The sequence below is a fragment of the Ursus arctos genome, unplaced genomic scaffold (assembly GCF_023065955.2).
Source record: "Ursus arctos isolate Adak ecotype North America unplaced genomic scaffold, UrsArc2.0 scaffold_5, whole genome shotgun sequence".
Classification (NCBI taxonomy): Eukaryota; Metazoa; Chordata; class Mammalia; order Carnivora; family Ursidae; genus Ursus; species Ursus arctos.
Genome location: NW_026623067.1, coordinates 70,150,687 through 70,170,545, shown reverse-complemented (window position 1 = coordinate 70,170,545; position 19,859 = coordinate 70,150,687). Strand labels below are relative to the sequence as shown.

Genomic DNA, 19,859 nt, shown 5'->3' with positions numbered 1-19,859 from the left:
GACATATGTCAGTAAGAGAAAGACAAATATCTGATTTTACTCAATACATGGAATTTAAAAGACAAATGGAGAAAGGGACAGAGAGAGAGAGAGAAACTAAGAAACAGACTCAACTATAGAGAACAGGCTGATGGTTACAAGAAGAGAGGTGGGTGGAGGGATGGGTGAAATAGGTGAAGGGGATTAAGAGTATACATCATTTTTGCCACATCTGTTGTGAGAATGAAGACCATTCTTGGCAATCAGACTGTCGACATTCCAGAAAATGCCAACATCACTTTTAAAGGATCTGCTGTTATTGGGAAGGGCCCCAGAGGTACTCTGCTGGGACTTTAATCACATCAACGTAGAACTCAGTCTCCTTGGGAAGAAAAAGAAGAGGCTCCAAGTTGACAAATGGTGGGGAACTAAAAAAGAATTGGCTACTGTTTGCACTATCCGTAGTCATGTACAGAACACAGTCAAGGGTGTTAGCACTGGGCTTGCATTACAAGATGAGGCCTGTGTATGCTCACGTCCCCATCAATGCCGTTATTCAGGAGAATGATTCTCTTGTTGAAATCTGAAATTTTTGGGGTGAAAAATATATTCACAGGGTTCAGATGAGGCCAGGTGTTTCTTGTTCAATATCTCAAGCCCAGAAAGATGAGTTAATTCTTGAAAGAAATGACATTTAACTTGTATCAACCTCAGCTGCTTTGATTCAGGAAGCCACAACAGTGAAAACAAGGATATCAGAAAATTTTTGGTTGCTATCTATGTTTCTGAGAAAGGAACAGTTCTGCAGGCTGATGAAGAAGATCTAAGTTTTCCAGTTACAGAAACAGCAAGATGCCAGATGATTTTTGGGACTTATTTGTGATATTTTAGAGATCCAATAAAAGCTGTATTGATTTGGGGGTAAAAAAAGAGTATACTTACCATGATGAGCACTGAGTAATGTAGAGCATTGTTGATTCACTATAATGTATACCTAAAACTAATATAACACTGTATGTTTACTGTAATTAAAATTAAAAAGTTAAAAAAGTTGATATATTTCTATGACATACTGTATCTTAAAATGAAAAAATGAAATATGATATCTACACTACATGCAGCTGCCCTGACAATTGACATTGAAAATGTAGCTATGAAATGAAATAAAAATGAGATAATAATGCAAAAAAAAAAAAAAAAAAAAAGAGGGAGGGAGGGAGAAGAAGCGGAGGAAGAAGAAAAGAAAAATGTTAAGGATTATTATTGGATGATTTAAAAAATCATCAAAACTGAACTTTCTGCATCTTAGGTCTTTTAATGATTCCACCATATTGGCAGTCAACTGATAATATATGGATTTTTTTTTTGGTATGAGGTTTTTAATGTATTAATATTCTTTACTTTTTAGGTATAAAAGCAGAATGCATGATTAGGGGAATATATTTTACATTTTGATGACAATAAATAATGTGGACTGAATTAAACTTTGGGGGCTCATGACTTAAGTATTATTTAAAAGTCTTCTCTAGAATTACTTTAATTGGTTATGAGTTCTCAGAAATAAAGAATAGCCTTGAAAATATAATCACTAAGCTATCAATTTTAAATATTTATTTTAATTATTTAAAGAAAAACTGATCTCTTTCTCTGCCTCAATATCCTTCATTTAATCAAGCAGAGGAGCCCCTATTTCACATGCTAGGTACGATAGAAGGTTGGTGTGGTGGATATCCCTGTTGCTCACCAAATTTCCAACCCTTCTCCCCTTCTGGCACACGAGAGCATTATTGCTTTTCCACATCCTTGAATTTAGATGTTGCTTTGGCTAATGTGCAGAAGTGCACCACTTGTAGGTGGCATTAAAGAGCCTGTGCAGTACTCTTTGTGTTTTCTCTTCCTTTTTCTGTTGACCTAGGAGAGTACATGTTTCATATGATAAGTGCTTCAGACGGTCACCCGCGGAGGACAGGTTTCTAGGACCTGCAGACTTAGGATGAGCAAGAAATAAAGTTTGTTGTGTTATTCACTGAGACTCGAGGGTTTTCTTTACCGCAGCAGAATCAAGACCATCTGATTATAGTTGGTAAACTTAAAAAGGTGGCTAAAACAAAGAATCTTAAACAGACTGCATATATAGCTCTAAAAATTCTTTTTAGTTTATCATAAATAGATATATATAAAATAATATTTTTGTTGTTGTTAGCCAAGGGCTTTTCTTTGATTATGAATTTGCCAACTGGAGTTCCATACTGTCTTTCACTTACTACCACATAGATCATCCTTTATATGTGATTTTCCTTGGAGCAAGAATGTAAAGACACGGGAGAAGCAGTCTGAGTGCAGAATCTTCGGGCTTTTTACATTGCCCCCTTGCAAATATTTTACAGTTGTCTCTCTTAATAAGCCTACTTTAGGGTTTAGGTGAAGGGGATTAAGAGGTACAAACTTTCAGTTATAAAATACATAAGTCATGAGGATAAAACCCAGCATAGAAAATATAGGGAATAATACCGTGATAACGTTGTATGGTGACAGATGGTAACTACACGGATCATCGTGAGCATTGCATAATGTATAGAATTAACAGTCAAATCACTGTGTTTTACACCTGAAATTAATAATAACATTGTACATCAACTATACTTCAATTAAAAAAAACACACTTAAAAATATAAGCCTACTTTGATAGCACTTTTTACAGACTTACCTTTATGAAGTCTTTAACTTTCCTTAGTTTTCATACAAATACCTGTCATTTTCACACTCATATTTATCAGGTTTTGTGGTATTTAATTAAATTGTATAATTCTAATAAGTATAAATGGTAGAAAATTTTAGGAATCAACATAACTCTTTCTTAACAAGCATATAATTCATTTGGCTAGAGTATATAGAGAGTCCTAGAGAATAGCCTACTGGTCATGAGTTTTGATGCAGAGAGAGTGTCAGTGCAGTCTTTTACATTGGAGCCTAGAGAGTCAGTATATTGGACACAAATCTGGTGCATCTTCTCAGGTTTTCTAAATGACCTTCCTCCTCTCTCTTAGGCAGCACCCATTAACACTGAGGCACCTTTCCTCTTGAGAAAGAAACTTGAGAGTTTCACATAGTCTAGGTAGGAAATGGTGGAGCAAAAGTTCTAACCCAGACTGGTTGACTCCTAACCAGGATAAGAGAGGACAGGAAAATACTTAAATGGAGCCTGAGGCACATGATAGGAATAAGGTAGGAATGCTGATGCCAGATGAGAGGCTCTCTAAACACTTGCTCAGAATTAAGCAGCCTCCAGGTAAAGTAAGTCAGAGCTAGCTAGTATAAACCTACCCCTTTTGAAAGATCCCGTTTCTACTTTTTATAATTTCTGTGGATGGCTAGATTTTTCTAATTTTATAATGTCATTTATCCAAACATTCAACAAATATTTAATACGCATCTGCTGGGTCATGGGAAATTGTAAGCTCTGTGAATATACAGAGATAATGAAGGTACAGCCCAAACATTAAGAAATTCACAGGCTGGTAGAGAAGACTGACAAATACTCAAAAAACCACAGTAGAATAATAGTAAACATGGGGTATGAGGAGCACAGAGGAGTGTCTCAAACCTCTTGCTTATAGCTAGAAGAATGGAAAGACAGAGATAACAAAGAGCAGAGTCCTGAGCACTGGACTCATTTTTCCAGGAAAAAAGGGAAAGAAAGGATATTTTAGGCAGAAGGAACAGCACAGAGAAGGAAATGGAATCATGAGTATAGTGCTTTCCAGAAATAGCTGATAGCACGGTGGATTCAGACTATGGCCAGAGGGACCATATAATTCACCCACAAAACAGGATGATACTTTTGAAAATGAAAAGGAATGCTTTTCATAACTGCTCTGGGTCAACAAGAACAAACAGGTGCTGTCCCAGGCAAATTAGGATGTGTGGTCACCCTGAGTGAGGAGGCCACAGAATGGAAAGGGTGTAGGAATCACCTAGACTTGAATTTGAATAAAGGCTTGGGTGGTCAGAGGCAGAGTGACTGTGTTCAGTCAGTTATTTTGCTGACAGTTTCCTCATCTGCAAAATGGAAATTATTGATTTCGTCCTTGTAGGTTTGTGCTATGACCATATAACACATCTAATGCAATTAGTGCGAGTACTAGTATGGCACATGCCTGGTAAATACTGTTTCCCCAGTGTCTACTCTACTCTCACCATGGGACAAAAAAGGAGGATAGTCTGGAGGATTAGGCAAGTATTAGATTTCCATAGGTCTTTTATATCCTGCTAAGGAGTTTGAATTTCAACCTAAAAAAAAAAATAAACAGAGAAATTATCCAATCATATTTGTGCTTTAGAAATAGGGGTCTGGCAGCAATGTTTGAGATGTGTATCAAGGCGGTGGGTCATATTGAGAAACTCCTGGTGACTTCTGGTACCATAAAACCTTAAGACCTTCATCTTTTTGGATGAGAATAACCCTGAAACAGAGATTCGGTTTTAAATAGTTCCTTTGACAGTTCCCAGAAAATAGCCTAGAGAAGTGGGAAAGTGGGGCAGGGAAAGGAAGGCATTCAAAAAGGGGCAACTGGGCCTTAATCCACCAGAGAACCCTGGGAGGTGTTTAGAACCCATGCCTCAGAGGGGCCTCAAGTGTGTGTACAGCCCCGGATGAGGGCTACACAGGAGGGCCATTAATTCTTGGGCATTTCCAACCTGCTACAAGAGAAGGAAGAACAGGCCTTACTGGCCAGGAAAGCCCTCAGGTGAAGAGATGTTGGCAGTTGGTAAGTCAGGCCAATGTACACAGAAATGGTCAAGACGGAGGGCACCAGTAACAGAGGCATCTGCCATTAGTGGAAGGTCTGGTGTTAGAAAAGTAGGGTGGAAGAAGGAAATAAATAAATGCAAATCTCACACATAAGTCAGCAAATTAATTGTGTCAGAATTAACTGTGTCATTAATATAAAATGGCCAATTTGATTTTTAAAATTTCTCACTGAGTTGAGTTGATTTTGTTTACTCTAGGCCAAAGCTTTATAGCCGATGAAATGAGAAAGGAAAGGAAAGGAAAGGAAGGAAGAAAGAAAGAAAGAAAAAGAAAAAAGAAAGAAAAGAAAAGAAAGAAAGGAAGAAAGAAAGAAAAGTGGGAGAGGGAGAGGGAGGGAGGAAGGAAGGAAGGGAGGAAGGAAGGAAAGGGAAAAAAAAGAGAAAGAATTTATTACCTGATTTTAATTATTGTAAAATACTGATGAAACTATTCGGAGCTTTTCAAGCTGGTTTTCCAGGTTTGGGAGAATTAAGAGAGAGAGAGAGAGAGAGAGAAAGAAATTCTGGTAGCTCCCTGATACTTCAGAAGGACATACATGGACAGAGAAAATCTAAATAACCTTCCCATGATCATTTAATGAAGTGTAGAAAGATCTGGAGAGAGAATTTTCTGCCTTGGCCTCTTCTTTTCTTCTTTAGCTCTTCAGCTGTGTCTAATTTAACTAGAAGACTAATATAAACTGAACTGTTATATGGTGCTATTTCTAAAGTGGCATGGTGGATTTCTTAGTATTAAGGTTTATTTTTAAGGTGGACACCTCACATTTTCACATAGGTAGAAGTTAATGCCATCTTATAAAAAAAGGAAACAGGCTCAGAGAGTTTTCTTGCCTAAGGTCATGCAGCAAGTTTTTAATAGAATCAGGATTACAATTCAAGATTTTTTTTCTTTTATCTGTTACTTGTTTTGACACGAATACAACCATTTTCTGGTTATTTAGGAGATATATACATACATGTGTGTTTGTGTGTGTGTGTATAAAGTATATAATGTGATCTAACCATAGAGATTGTTGTCATAAAATATATTTTACTGGAGAAAGAGACACTCCAACATAATTCAACTTTCTCATATTTAAACTGGGTGCCAAGAAAGTTGGCAAAGGTAAAAAAAAATGTTTTTTCCTCTTTATGTATTGTGCTCTGTAACTCAGATATTTTACATACAGAATGATGTTCCTTTTTATAACTAATACAGTAATATAAAATCCAGTGTGGTTAAACCATAATAACTCTGAATGATAACATAATTGAAGTTATATGCAAAAAAGTTTAGCCAACAAAGAATAATTTTCAACACCAGAACAGCTAGCTGGTCCTGGAATAGTCAAGGGAGGAAAGAAAATCCAATTATTACATTCCCAACATAGTATTTAATGGGGAATCAAAGCTTTATAGGCTCATAATTCATAATTGTCTCAAGCAAAAAAAAATCATGAAAATTATACTTGTGAGAAAATTCAGCAAAGTTATGGAATAGATGTGGATTTTATATTTTCTTTTGGCGACGATTAAAGTTAGAAAGATTTTGTGTGAATATTTCTTTATTCTTATAGATGTAGTTTCAAATCCTGTCTTCCACTTATTAGTAGTGTGATTGTCCTCTGTTTTGTCATCTGTATTCTCAAACTTCTATCCCCCTCTGCTAATGTAATGCCTGCCATACGTTAAGCACCATTAGAGAGTCATATTCTAAATAAAACTACTTGTGGAGCACCTGGGTGGCTCACGCAGTTAATCACCTGCCTTTGGCTGAGGTCATGATCCCAGACTCCTGGGTTCAAGCCCCACGTCCCACTCCCTGCTCAGTGGGAGCCTGCTTCTCCCTCTCCTCCCAGCTTGTGCTCTCTCTTGCTATCTCTGTCACTGTCTCTCTCTCAAGCAAATAAATACAATCTTTAAAAATAAAATAAATAAAACTTCTTGTAAGGATTATCATTAAGATAAAAGATGAAGTTTAATATATTTAGTACGTAATCAATAAACATTTTTTTATTTTTATTTTTTTAAATTAATTTATTTTAGTGGGGAAAGAGAGCAGAGGCCTGGGGGGGCTGGGGTTGGAGAAGTAGAACGAGAGGGAGAGAAAGTCTTAAGCAGACTTCACGCTGAGCTGGGCTTGATCTCAAGACCCTGGGAGCACGACCTGAGCCAAAACTAAGAGTCCGAGGTTCAACAGAATGCACCACCCAGGCGCCCCAATAAAAAATATTTTCATTCCCAGTCATGGTATGTGTTCTTTGTGCTATATCATGGTACATGTTGGAAGAACTATGGAAAGACAGACTTTGGAATTGGACAGACTGGGATTTATAAATCATAAATGTGCTGCTTGGCAACTTAGTGACTATGGACACATAATTTAACTTCTCACAGGTTCAGTTGTTTCTTCTCTAAAATAAAAAATAGGAACAACCACCCTTCAATGTTGAGAATCAAATTACTTTATGGATATATGTGGTTCTTTGATTTTAGTTCTTTCATCTCTAAAATGGGAATGCCAGTCTCTACAATCTTAAAATGTTATGAAGGCCCACTTACATAATGCATTTGAAAGTATGTTTTTTAAAAGTCTGCTAAGTATTGGGTGCCTGGGTGGCTCAGCCAATTGAGTGACAGACTCAATTTCAGGTCAGTTCATGATCTCAAGGTTGTAAGATTGAGCCTTGCATTGGGCTGCACACTGGTTATGGAGCCTGCTTGAGGAGTCTCTCTCCCTCTCCCGGAACCCACCACCTACTCCCCCCCCCCAAAAAAAAAAAAAATCTTAATCCTGACTCTTAAGCCACTGGACTGACCCAGGACTTTTTATCCCAGGAGTACTTGAATAAACTTTTTTTTAAATCAAAATAAAAAAATAAAATCTGCTAAGTATTATAAAATTTTTAATTTTTATCACTAAAATTTTATTAAAATTATTTAATATATCATTAATATCATTAAAATCCTTAAAATTAAAACAATTTAAACATAATTTCTTTCTTTAAAAAAAATTTTTTTTTTTATATTATGTTAGTCACCATACAGTACATCCCTGGTTTCTGATGTAAAGTTCGATGATTCATTAGTTGCGTATAACACCCAGTGCACCATGCAATACATGCCCTCCTTACTACCCATCACCAGTCTATCCCATTCCCCCACCCCTCTCCCCTCTGAAGCCCTCAGTTTGTTTCTCAGAGTCCATAATCTCTCATGCTTCATTCCGCCTTCTGATTACCCCCCCTTTCTTTATCCCTTTCTTCCCCTACCGATCTTCCTAGTTCCCATGTTCCACAGATGAGAGAAATCATATGATAATTGTCTTTCTCTGCTTGACTTATTTCACTTAGCATTATCTCCTCCAGTGCCGTCCATGTTGCAGCAAATGTAGAGAACTCGTTCTTTCTGATAGCTGGTAATATTCCATTGTATATATGGACCACAACGTCTTAATCAGGCATCTGTTGAAGGGCATCTCGGTTCCTTCCATGATTTAGCTATTGTGGACAATGCTGCTATGAACATTGGGGTGCATATGGCCCTTCTCTTCACTACGTCTGTACCTTTGGGGTAAATACCCAGTAGTGTAATGGCTGGGTCATAGGGTAGCTCAATTTTTAACTTTTTAAGGGACCTCCACACTGTTTTCCAGAGTGGCTGTACCAACTTGCATTCCCACCAACAATGTAGAAGGGATCCCCTTTCTCCATATCCTCTCCAGCAATTGTTGTTTCTTGCCTTGTCAATTTTTGCCATTCTAACTGGCATAAGGTGGTATCTTAGTGTGGTTTTGATTTGAATTTCCCTGATGGCTAATGATTTTGAACATTTTTTCATGTGTCTGTTAGCCATTTGTATGTCTTCATTGGAAAAGTGTCTGTTCTTATCTTCTGCCCATTTTATGATTTGTTTATTTGTTTCTCGTGTATTGAGTTTGAGAAGTTCTTTGTAGACCTTGGATACCAGTCTTTTATCTGTAGCATCATTTGCAATTATATTCTCCCATTCCGTGGGCTGCCTCTTAGTTTTTTTGACTGTTTCCTTGGCTGTGCAGAAGCTTTTTATCTTGATGAAGTCCCACAAGTTCATTTTATCTTTTGTTTCTCTTGCCTTTGGAGATGTGTCATGAAAAAGGTTGATTTGGCTGATGTCGTAGAGGTTGCTGCCTATGTTCTCCTCTAGGATTTTGATGGATTCCTGTCTCACATCGAGGTCTTTCATCCATTTGGAGTTTATCTTTGTGTATGGTGTGAGAGAGTGGTCAAGTTTCATTCTTTTGCATGTAGCTGTCCAATTTTCCCAGCACCATTTATTGAAGAGACTGTCTTTTTTCCACCAGATGTTTTTTCCTGCTTTATCAAAGATGAGTTGCCCAAAGAGCCGAGGGTCCATTTCTGGGTTCTCTATTCTGTTCCATTGGTCTATGTGTCTGTTTTTGTGCCAGTACCATGCTGTCTTTGTGATCACAGCTTTGTAGGACAGCTCGAAATCCGGCATTGTGATGCCCCCAGCTTTGTTTTTCCTTTTCAACAGTTCCTTGGCGATTCGGGGCCTTTGCTGGTTCCGTACAAATTTAAGGACTATTTGTTCCAGCTCTTTGAAAAATGTCATCGGTATTTTGATCAGGATAGCATTGAAAGTGTAGATTGCTCTGGGTAGCATGGACATTTTAACTATGTTAATTCTTCCGATCCATGAGCATGGAATATTTTTCCATCTTTTTGTGTCTTCCTCAATGTCTTTCAAGAGTGATTTATAGTTTCTAGAATATAGATCCTTTACGTCTCTGGTTAAGTTAATTCCAAGGTAACGTATGGTTTTTGGTGCTATTGTAAATGGGATGGATTCCCTAATTTCTCTTTCTTCAGTCTCATTATTCGTGTATAGAAATGCAACTGGGGGCGCCTGGGTGGCACAGCGGTTAAGCGTCTGCCTTTGGCTCAGGGCGTGATCCCGGCGTTCCGGGATCGAGCCCCGCATCAGGCTCCTCTGCTATGAGCCTGCTTCTTCGTCTCCCACTCGCCCTGCTTGTGTTCCCTCTCTTGCTGGCTGTCTCTCTCTGTTGAATAAATAAATAAAATCTTAAAAAAAAAAAAAGAAATGCAACTGATTTCTGAGCATTGATTTTGTATCCCGCCACATTACTGAATTGCTCTGTAACTTCTACTAGTTTGGGAGTGGATTCTTTTGGGTTTTCCATATAGAGTATCACGTCATCTGCGAAGAGAGACATTTTGACTACTGTGTTGAATAATAGTGGCAAGAGTGGGCATCCTTGTCGTGTTCCTGATCTTAAGGGAAAGGCCTCCAGCTTTTCCCCATTGAGAGTGATATTTGCTGTAGGATTTTCATAGATGGTTTTTATGAGATTGAGGAATGTACCCTCTGTCCCTACACTCTGAAGGGTTTTAATCAGGAAAGGACGCTGCATTTTGTCAAATGCTTTTTCTGCATCTATTGAGAGAATCATATGATTTCTGAATTTTTCTTTCTGGATAAAGTCTAAGACCCCGATCGATTTGCGGATGTTGAACCACCCTTGCATCCCAGGGATGAATCCCACTTGGTCATGATGGATAATCCTTTTAATGTACTGTTGGAATCTATTAACCAGGATCTTGTTGAGGATTTTGGCGTCCATATTCATTAGGGAAATCAGTCTGTAATTCTCCTTTTTGATGAGGTCTTTGCCTGGTTTGGGGATCAAGGTAATATTGGCCTCATAGAATGAGTTTGGTAGCTTTCCTTCTGTTTCTATTTTTTGAAATAGCTTTAGGGGAATAGGTATTATTTCTTCTTTGAATGTTTGGTAGAATACCCCAGGAAAACCATCCGGGCCTGGAGTTTTGTTATTTGGAAGGTTGTTTATCACTGACTCAATCTCTTCATAATTAATTGTCCTGTTTAAAAAATCAATTTCTTCCTGTTTCAGTCTTGGTAGGTTATAGGTTTCCAGGAAGGCCTCCATCTCTACCAGATTGCTTAATTTATTGGCATAAAGCTGTTGATAAAAGTTTCTAATAATCCTTCCAATTTCATTGGTGTTGGTTGTGACCTCTCCTTTTTCATTCATATTTTTATTAATTTGGGTCCTTTCTCTATTCTTTTGGATAAGTCTTGCCAGCGGTCTGTCAATTTTATTGATTCTCTCAAAGAACCAGCTTCTAGTTCTGTTGATCTGCTCTACTGTATTCCTGGTTTCTAATTCATTGATTTCTGCTCTAATCTTGGTCAACTGCTTCCTCATGCGTGGATTAGGCCTGTCCCTCTGTTGCTGTTCCAGCTTCTTGAGGTGAGAATATAAAAACTGCATTTTAGATTTTTCTATTCTTTTGAATGAGGCTTGGATGGCTATGTATTTCCTCCTTAGGACTGCCTTTACTGTATCCCATAGGTTTTGGACCATTGTGTTTTCATTCTCGTTGGTCTCCATAAATTCTTTAAATTGATTTTTGATTTCCTGGTTTATCGAATCATTCCTGAGCAGGAAGGTTCTTAGTCTCCAAGTGTTTGAGTTTCTTCCAAATTTTTCCTTGTGGTTGAGTTCCAATTTCAAAACGTTGTGGTCTGAGAATATGCAGGGAATAATTTCAGTCTTTTGGTATTGGTTGAGACCTGTTTTGTGTCCCGGAACATGGTCTATTCTAGAGAATGTTCTATGGACATTAGAATAGAATGAGTATTCTTTGGTTCTGGGGTGTAGTGTTCTATATATATCTATGAGGTCGAACTCATCAAGTATGGCATTCAAAGCCCTTGTTTCTTTGTCGATATTTTGCATGGGTGTTCTGTCTATTTCTGATAGTGGAGTGTTGAGGTCCCCTACTATTAACGTATTTTTATGTATATGTCTCTTTTTTCTGGTTAAGATTTGGCTTGTGTATCTTGCTGCTCCCCTGTTGGGGGCATATATATTTATAATTGTCATATCCACTTGTTGGATACATCCTTTAAGAATAATATAGTGCTCTTCTGTGTCTCTAACTATAATCTTTAGTTTAAAATCCAATCTGTCAGATATGAGAATTGCTACCCCAGCTTTCTTTTGAGGTCCATTGGCGTGAAAGGTGGTATTCCATCCCTTTACTTTCAGTCTGAATGTATCTTTAGGTTCAAAATGAGTCTCTTGTAGACAGCAAATGGATGGGTCATGTCTTTTTATCCAATCTGCAACCCTGTGGTATTTTATGGGAGCATTTAGGCCATTTACATTGAGACTGATTTTAATGATGCCATGTTGCCAGTAAAGTCTTTGTTTCTATAGATTGTGACTTTCTGTTCTGTATCACTCTTGGGGCCTTTTTACTTTTATAGAACCCCCCCCTTAATATCTCCTGTAGGGTTGGTTTCGTGGTTACGAAATTGGTCAATGACTGGCGATTCTGGAAGGTGTTTATTTCTCCATCAATTCTGAATGACAGCCTTGCTGGATAAAGGATCCTTGGCTGCATGTTTTTCTCTGAAAGAGCTTTAAAAATGCCCCCCCCCAACCGTTTCTCTCATTCCAGGTCTGTGTAGACAGGTCTGACGTAATTCTGATACCTTTGCCTTGGTACGTGAGAAATTTCTTTGCCCTGGCCGCTTTCAGTACTGTATCCTTGGATCTAATATTTGCGAAATGCACTATGACGTGACGTGGTGTAGGTTTGTCCTGGTTGAGCTTGGGAGGGGTCCTCTCTGCCTCTTGGACATGAATGTTTGTTCCCCTTGCTAGATTAGGGAAGTTTTCAGCTACAATTTGTTCAAATATCTCATCTAGACCTCTGTTTTTCTCCACCCCCTCGGGGATGCTGATGATTCTGACATTGGAATGTTTCATTGAGTCAGTAATTTCCTGTAACCTACATTCCTGAGCGTGGATTTTTTTGAGTCCAGATTCTATTTTAGCTTTTTATTCTACGAACCCATCCTCCAATTCGCTGATATGTTCTTCTGCCTCATTCACCCTGGCGGTCAGAGCCTCTAGTTTTGATGCATTTGGCTCATAAATTTTTTAATTTCTGCCAGATTCGCTCTCATTTCCGCCCTTAGAGATTCTATATTCTCATTAACATTTTCATTAATACTTTTTTCAAGTCTACACATCATCTTGCCCATTGTTACTCTGAATTCCATTTCTGATAATTTGGTTATATCCATATCCATTAGTTCTGTGGCAGAGGCCACAGACATTGTCTTTTCTTTGCTGGGGCGGATTTCTCCTTCTCGTCATTCTGATGAGGAGAAGATGTGGGGTTGTCCAGAGCCCAAATTATTGACCGGGACCCAGGCCATGCGCCCTTGTTTTATAGGGATCTCAGGGACGTGGGCTTCTTGATTTTTCAGCCTGCCTTCTGGGGGAGGGGCCTGGTGTGCCGATACTCATGCAACTCTGTTTGGGTAGAGTCTCTGTGTCCCCTGCGAGGGGGGATGGGGATGGGCACACTGTGAGCCAGTATTTCCGGGCTTTTGTTCTCTGGCGGCTTTCCCTGGCAGTTTGCTGTGCCTCTTCTGAGAGTCAGAGCAGCAGTGGCCGAATCTCAGCCTCTGTCTCAGAACAGAGGGATCGCGGACCATTCTCCACTGATGTTCTGGCCACTTTAACTCTGTTTCTGTTGGTGCTGCTCAACCCTGCAGCGTCCCAGGATGTGCGCCCCACACCTGGCGTCCCAGCCCTCACTTCCATGGCCGGCGCGTCTCTGTCCTTTGTGTTTCTAACACCGCCAGCCGCCAGCCACCCCCGCGCGCTCTCGGAGCTCTCGGTCTCAGTCTGGTTCCACTGAGTGCACCGGAGTGCCGTTTCAGTCTGGTGGGGCACGTTCCCCGGCTCACAGTCTCAGTCTGCTCCCTCGCGGGTGCCCTCCGCGAGTCCGCCCGCTCCCTCGTGCAGGTGGCTACTGCTTCCCGGCGCCCGAAGGCGGCAGCTCCCTCCCCCTTCCGTTTATCTTCCGATTTCTGTGTGTGGTTTCACGGCTCCCTGCTTCGTACCTCAATGCTCAGCGCTGGAGATGTTCATTTGTAGAGATCCAGATGTATCTTCCTGCGTCTCAGGCTGATTCCGTGGATGTTCAGTCTGGTCTGGTACCTATCCAACTTGATTCAGGGGACTGCCTGAAAAAGGGGTCCCCTACTACTCTGCCATCTTAACTCCCATAATTTATTTCTGATGAATAATAATTTCTACTATAAAGTATTTGCTTAACTTCCAAACTTAATCAAATCATGAAGTTGTGGAATATTATAAATCATGACTCAATATGTAAAACTTATTTGTGAATATTTAAATTTCTAACAAACCAAACATATCTATCTATAATGATTAATATTACAATTTTATTTTTATTTTAAAAATGTTTTGTTACAAGTTTCCTTTAATCAGCTCTACTCTATGTTAAACATGTGATTTAATTGGTAAAATTCTATTTTACATTATTTTTTAGGTTCTCACCACTTTTTGAAATCATAATAGTATAAAATGTTTTCCTGTAATTAAATGGACAAATTAGAAATATTGATTTATTCCTGTGGATGAAGCCCCACAGGTAATTTCTGAATTGTAAGGTCCTTGCCTTAATGAAGCCTACGTATGAAGTAAGACAAAAGACAGACAAGACTAACATTGTCATTAAAATATCCATAGAGGAATTAGTATTCGAGTGAGACATTAATGGTACAGAGGATGGGAAAGGGTTGGGTAGTGGGCTGTATAAAGAAGGAGAGCTGGGAATGGCCTGGCATGTTCAGAGACTCAGGCCTTATGAGTTTTAGTCAGGCAATGGTGATGAGGAGAAATATGAAATAAGTCCCTTGTGGGAGTAATTGTTTCCCAGGCTTAGGAGGCAGGGAATAGACATTTAGCGTTTTTAGCAAAAGAGTTACCAACTAAAAGTGAAGTTCTGGGGGATTAACTTGTCAGTGGCTTCTAAAGCTGAATAGAGTGGGGAGAGAGACAGAAAAACTTCTGAGAGGAATATCAATAATTTGGGTATGACTTGAGTATAATGACAGTCAATGGATAAAAGGTTAAGAAGTGACTTACTAAAAAAAAAAAAAATTAAAAACTGTACTTGTTGGTTGGTCCAAATGGAATATAGGTAAGTCAGAAAGGGAAGGAAGTTTGGATTTTCTTTTTGGGGGGGTTGGATGGGGTAGGGGGCATTATAGATGGTATGGTCCACTCAGGTATAGAAATGTTGTGTTTAATCTGATGGGGCATCCAATTAGACTAGTCTTGTAACAGACTAGGGCTGGAGTCTTAAAAGTAGACTAGTTCTGTGAAGGAGAAAATATGGGCTGGTACAGCTAACCCTGGTTTCTGATACAGAGCTCAGGGAAGTAGACTCAGTATGCCATAAATTTTTTCTTCCTATTGTAGTCCCATTGCATTGAAAGCTTTTCTCTATGAGCCCCTTTCGTTCAAATTATCAGGTAAACTTTCTAGTTATGAAAGTCATTTCTAGTTATTTCAACCTTCACATGTCAACCAACACACTTATATTCTGTTAAGCCGAACACCAAGAAAAGTTGTCGGTTTTCACATTTACTGTAATGGAATGTTCTTTGCAGTGCTTTAGCTATGGCCACTTAAATGTCAACATTGTTAACAATACTGTCTCTAAATTAGATATCTGTGGCAAAGCTCTTTTAGTTGGAAGACTTTGTGTGTTGTAATGCTTCCTATATTTGAGTGTATTATTAATAAGAGGTAGCTAGCTTCCAAAGTATATGTGCTTCTGGCCTCAGAAAGATATTTCCATTATTTTCATCATCTGGGTTTAAATTCAGCTTTGTATTTAAAAACCTAATGATTAATCAGGAGACTTAGCGAACACATCCAAAAAGAATTTTAGGATTTTAGCATTTAAAATGTCTTTCCCCACACTGAAATGCAAGCTGGTGTAGCCATTCTGGAATACAGTAGGGAGGTTCCTCCAAAAATTGAAAATAGAGCTACCCTAAGACCATTGCACCACTAGGTATTTACCCCAAAGATACAAATGTAGTGATCCGAAGGGGCACCTGCACCCCAGTGTTTATAGCAGCAATGTCCACAATAGCCAAACTATGGAAAGAGCCCAGATGTCCATCGACAGATGAATGGATAAAGAAGATGTGTTGTATATATATACACAATGGAATATTACTCAGTCATCAAGAAAAAAAGAAATCTTGCCATTTGCAATAACATGGACGGAACTAGAGGGTATTATGCTAAGCGAAATAAGTCAATCAGAGAAAGACAATTATCATATGATCTCACTGGTATGTGGAATTTAAGAAACAAAACAGAGGATCATATGTGGAATTTAAGAAACAAAACAGAGGATCATAAAATTAGACGAAATCAGAGAGGGACACAAACCATAAGAGACTCTTAATCATAGGAAACAAACTGAGGGTTGCTGGAAGGGAGAGGGGTGGGGTGATGGGGTAACTGGGTGATAGACATTAAGGAGGGCACGTGATGTAATGAGCACCGTGTATTACATAAGACTGATAAATCTGAACTCTACCTCTGAAACTAATAATACACTATATGTTAATTAATTGAATTTAAATTTTAAAAAATAAAATGTCTTTCCCCAATCTTGGAATTGATTTTAAAGATTTATTTATTTTAGAGGGAGAGAGAGAGAGAGAGCAGGAGTGGGAGGGGCAGTGGGACAGGAAGAGAATCTCAAGCAGACTCCACGCTGAGTGTGGAGCCCCATATGGGGACTTCATGTGGGGCTCCATCTCATGACCCCAAGATCACGACCTGAGCTGAAACCAAGAGTTGGAGCCTTAACCAACTCTGCCACCCAGTCACCCTGATCTTGGAATTGATTTTAATAAAAAAACAACTTGAGACAATTGTCTATATTAAAAATATTCAGCTATTTCCAGCTGTTTTGTCAATTTAGTAGGGATCAGGATTTTTCCTTCTCCCACAAAAACAGAGCTCTGGGTTTGTGGCTTTCCCTCTCTATGATCCTGTTGTATCTCTTTCTTACGGTATCTACTTTAGAAAGTTATATGTGAAGATTTGGGAGCCATGTGTCTGTGTGATGGAAGATAATTGAGAATATGGGCTCCTGCCTTCAGCTTGACACAAGTCACTCACAGTTGAGCTCCCACGGTCATCTCGTTAGTCTTCTTCATTTCCTCTCAGTGCTTCCTCCAGGTAGATTCTCAGATCACTGCAGAGCATACTTCCTATGGGTTGGAGTGGTCCCCTTTCAGATGTCCAAAACCTACCTGAAAATAGGCAGTTCTTCTGAGCCTAACTTTTGAAATTCTTACAAAACACAACAAAAAACCCTCTACCTTTCTGTGTCATCAAGTTAGAAGAAAGGTCCAAGGGAAATTTATATGCGCCCTCAGAGTCATGTGATTCTTTACAATTATGATTGTTTAAAGTTATATACCTTCTCCAATAGCAGGAAGTTCACATTTATAGTTTCTTTTTTTTTTTTTAAAGATTTTATTTATTTATTCGACAGAGATAGAGACAGCCAGCGAGAGAGGGAACACAAGCAGGGGGAGTGGGAGAGGAAGAAGCAGGCTCATAGCGGAGGAGCCTGATGTGGGGCTCGATCCCATAACGCCGGATCACACCCTGAGCCGAAGGCAGACGCTTAACCGCTGTGCCACCCAGGCGCCCCACATTTATAGTTTCTGGTATTATTGTTATCTCAATAGCAATGTTATAATAAAAATTTGCACATCTAAAACCTAATACATTTCAATTGCCCACAGGCATTAAGTCAGAATAGGATTTCTTACCAACACTCATACAAACATGTACACCAAGTAGCAACTAATCCAAGTTTCAGGAACTCAGCAAGGATTGATTTCCCACATAAAACTAATCAGCGGTTGCTGATTTTCTTTCTTTTTACATACTTGGACTGACTTAAGATACATAATTGAAATAGAATCTCTAGTTATTTAAAGTTTACATATAACAAAAAATCCCATGTCTCTATCTCTAGCGCATTGTACTATCTACATATCTATTTCTTCATATCTATACGTATATTTATTTGCAGCTACATCTATATCTGTAATATATCTATATATAACAATACAAATAGATATATGTGTGTTGTATCCACACATATTTAATTTATTAGCACTGACTTTATCCTTCCAGTCTTCCCAATGTTCAGGCAGCAACATATTTTAAGGATTAATTATAGTTTTCTTAATATGAAAACTGAAAATTCAACTGAAATTTAGAATTAGAGTTACATCTAGAGTTGTCATTGATGCCTGTTTTCTAATTATGGTAAAATGTAAATTGCAAGATAATGACTGAATATTTCATTCTGTCATGTTTTACGTTGCCTCAAGAGTATGTGTACCGAGTTGGTATTAGAATGTTGATAAATAAGTGCCAAGAATTAGCCAATAGCTTGTCCAGCTGCTAATCTAAATCATCTGCTCAGTTGCAAAATGCTCCTTCCTGGAGGGGAAGACGCACCGGTAGCCAGGTCAGGAGAAATTTCTGCAGCAGCAGTCACCGCCAGACCCAGGCAGCAGGAGGACACTCTGCAGAGAGGGCTTCACTCTTCCATTAGAATTGCTTTGGAGCTCATCCAAAAATGAATACAATTGATCAATATTTCCCTAAACAATTAGTTTTAACAATAATATTGTATGAAGTTTTCAATCTAAAAATGACATATAGAGTAGGTACCTGCATTCTTATTCTCCTCGAACATTCTCACTTGCTGCTAGCCTCAGCAATGAAGAAACAGGAATTGATCAGTACCTCACTCTATATGGAGGCAGTCAGCTCCCAAAAGAAGTTGCTAAATTCAGTCCCAAATTAAATTTATAGAACGATTTTTCTAAAGTACACGCTTGATCACTTGAGATTGCACCCATGTGAGATCACTATCATGATTTAAGTCCTTTACTTTCACTTTAACTTGAACCTCTGCAGGAATTTTTGCTAGCCCCAAAAGGTTTGTGGCTTTTCAGCACAGTGCTGTAGAATGTCTCCTTCTCCACCTATAATAATTACTGTTATTTCCAAGCCATTGTAAATTGAGCACAGCATCATTTATTCGAGAAAGCTCTCCTGGCTTGTGTCACTTTAGCCCATTGTTCTGTCTGTCAGGTAAGACTAATCCTATAGCTTTTTAACTTCAAGCCTAAAAGAGGAAAGCAGCACAGCCCTCCATAGCCAAGACACAAATTAATACAGTTCATCTAACTCAAAGGCTACCCATGTTGCCTTTAGTATAATCCAACTCACGAACACTACGTCGTGTTCCTGGGCTTCCCTTCTATTTAAAGTAACTTCTAATTTCACACACTAACACTGTGGCAAAATCCAGCCTGTGACGGGACCCTCTGACAGAATAGTGGAAAAGTTGTAATTATTGCTTAGTTAGGTGCCTACTCCATTAGATGGACATGAGTCACTTTGGTCCTTTTCTTCCTTTCATTCTTTCTTTCTTTTTTGTCACAAGGCTCCTGTCCTTTAGATTCCTTTTCTCTGTGTAAAGGGCAAAGTCTCTCTAGACTGTTCCCACAGTGCCCTCAGTCCAATAGGTTGCAAAGGTACTAACACCAAAAAAAAAAAAAAAAAAAAAAAAGAAAAAGAAAAAAAGAAAAGAAAAGAAAATGTGGTACCCTTGGGAAAATCCATTTCTTCTGAGGTTGTCCCTGTTCCAATGAATGAAGACTTCTTTGAGGTTACAAATATGTTTAGCAACATCTCCATACAAATGATTACAGGTTGTTTCCTTCAGAGTCCAAGGAGAGAGCCCTCCTATCCTGGATATGCATGAGGTGATGAATACACTCTTTTGGAACAAGGAAGCTTTATTTAAAAGACTCTTTGTATTCTGCTGAGTACCCTAATGAGCTATCCAGGGTGGTGCATCAGTGTGGGAGCAATCAGAGAAGGCCCCTACTCTCTGTTCATTAGCCCTGCTCTCCTTTGTTGTTGACTCACAGTACTCATCATTTCCCTGATTGAATAGGAGGAAAAAAGTGACTTTTGTTTTGTGGTCCAAACCGCCAAAACCATTTATAGATGGCAAACATGGGACCTAGGAACCTGATCTCTTGCCTCTATGCCTATGAGAGAATCTCTCCTGGTAGGGATTTTG

The 19,859-nt window shown here is 38.8% G+C and overlaps 1 pseudogene; it reads left to right on the top strand.

The window, feature by feature from the left end:
- The first annotated feature begins 222 nt into the window (after positions 1 to 222).
- LOC113254920 (60S ribosomal protein L9-like) lies at positions 223 to 862 on the top strand (annotated as a pseudogene).
- The last annotated feature ends 18,997 nt before the right edge of the window (positions 863 to 19,859 follow it).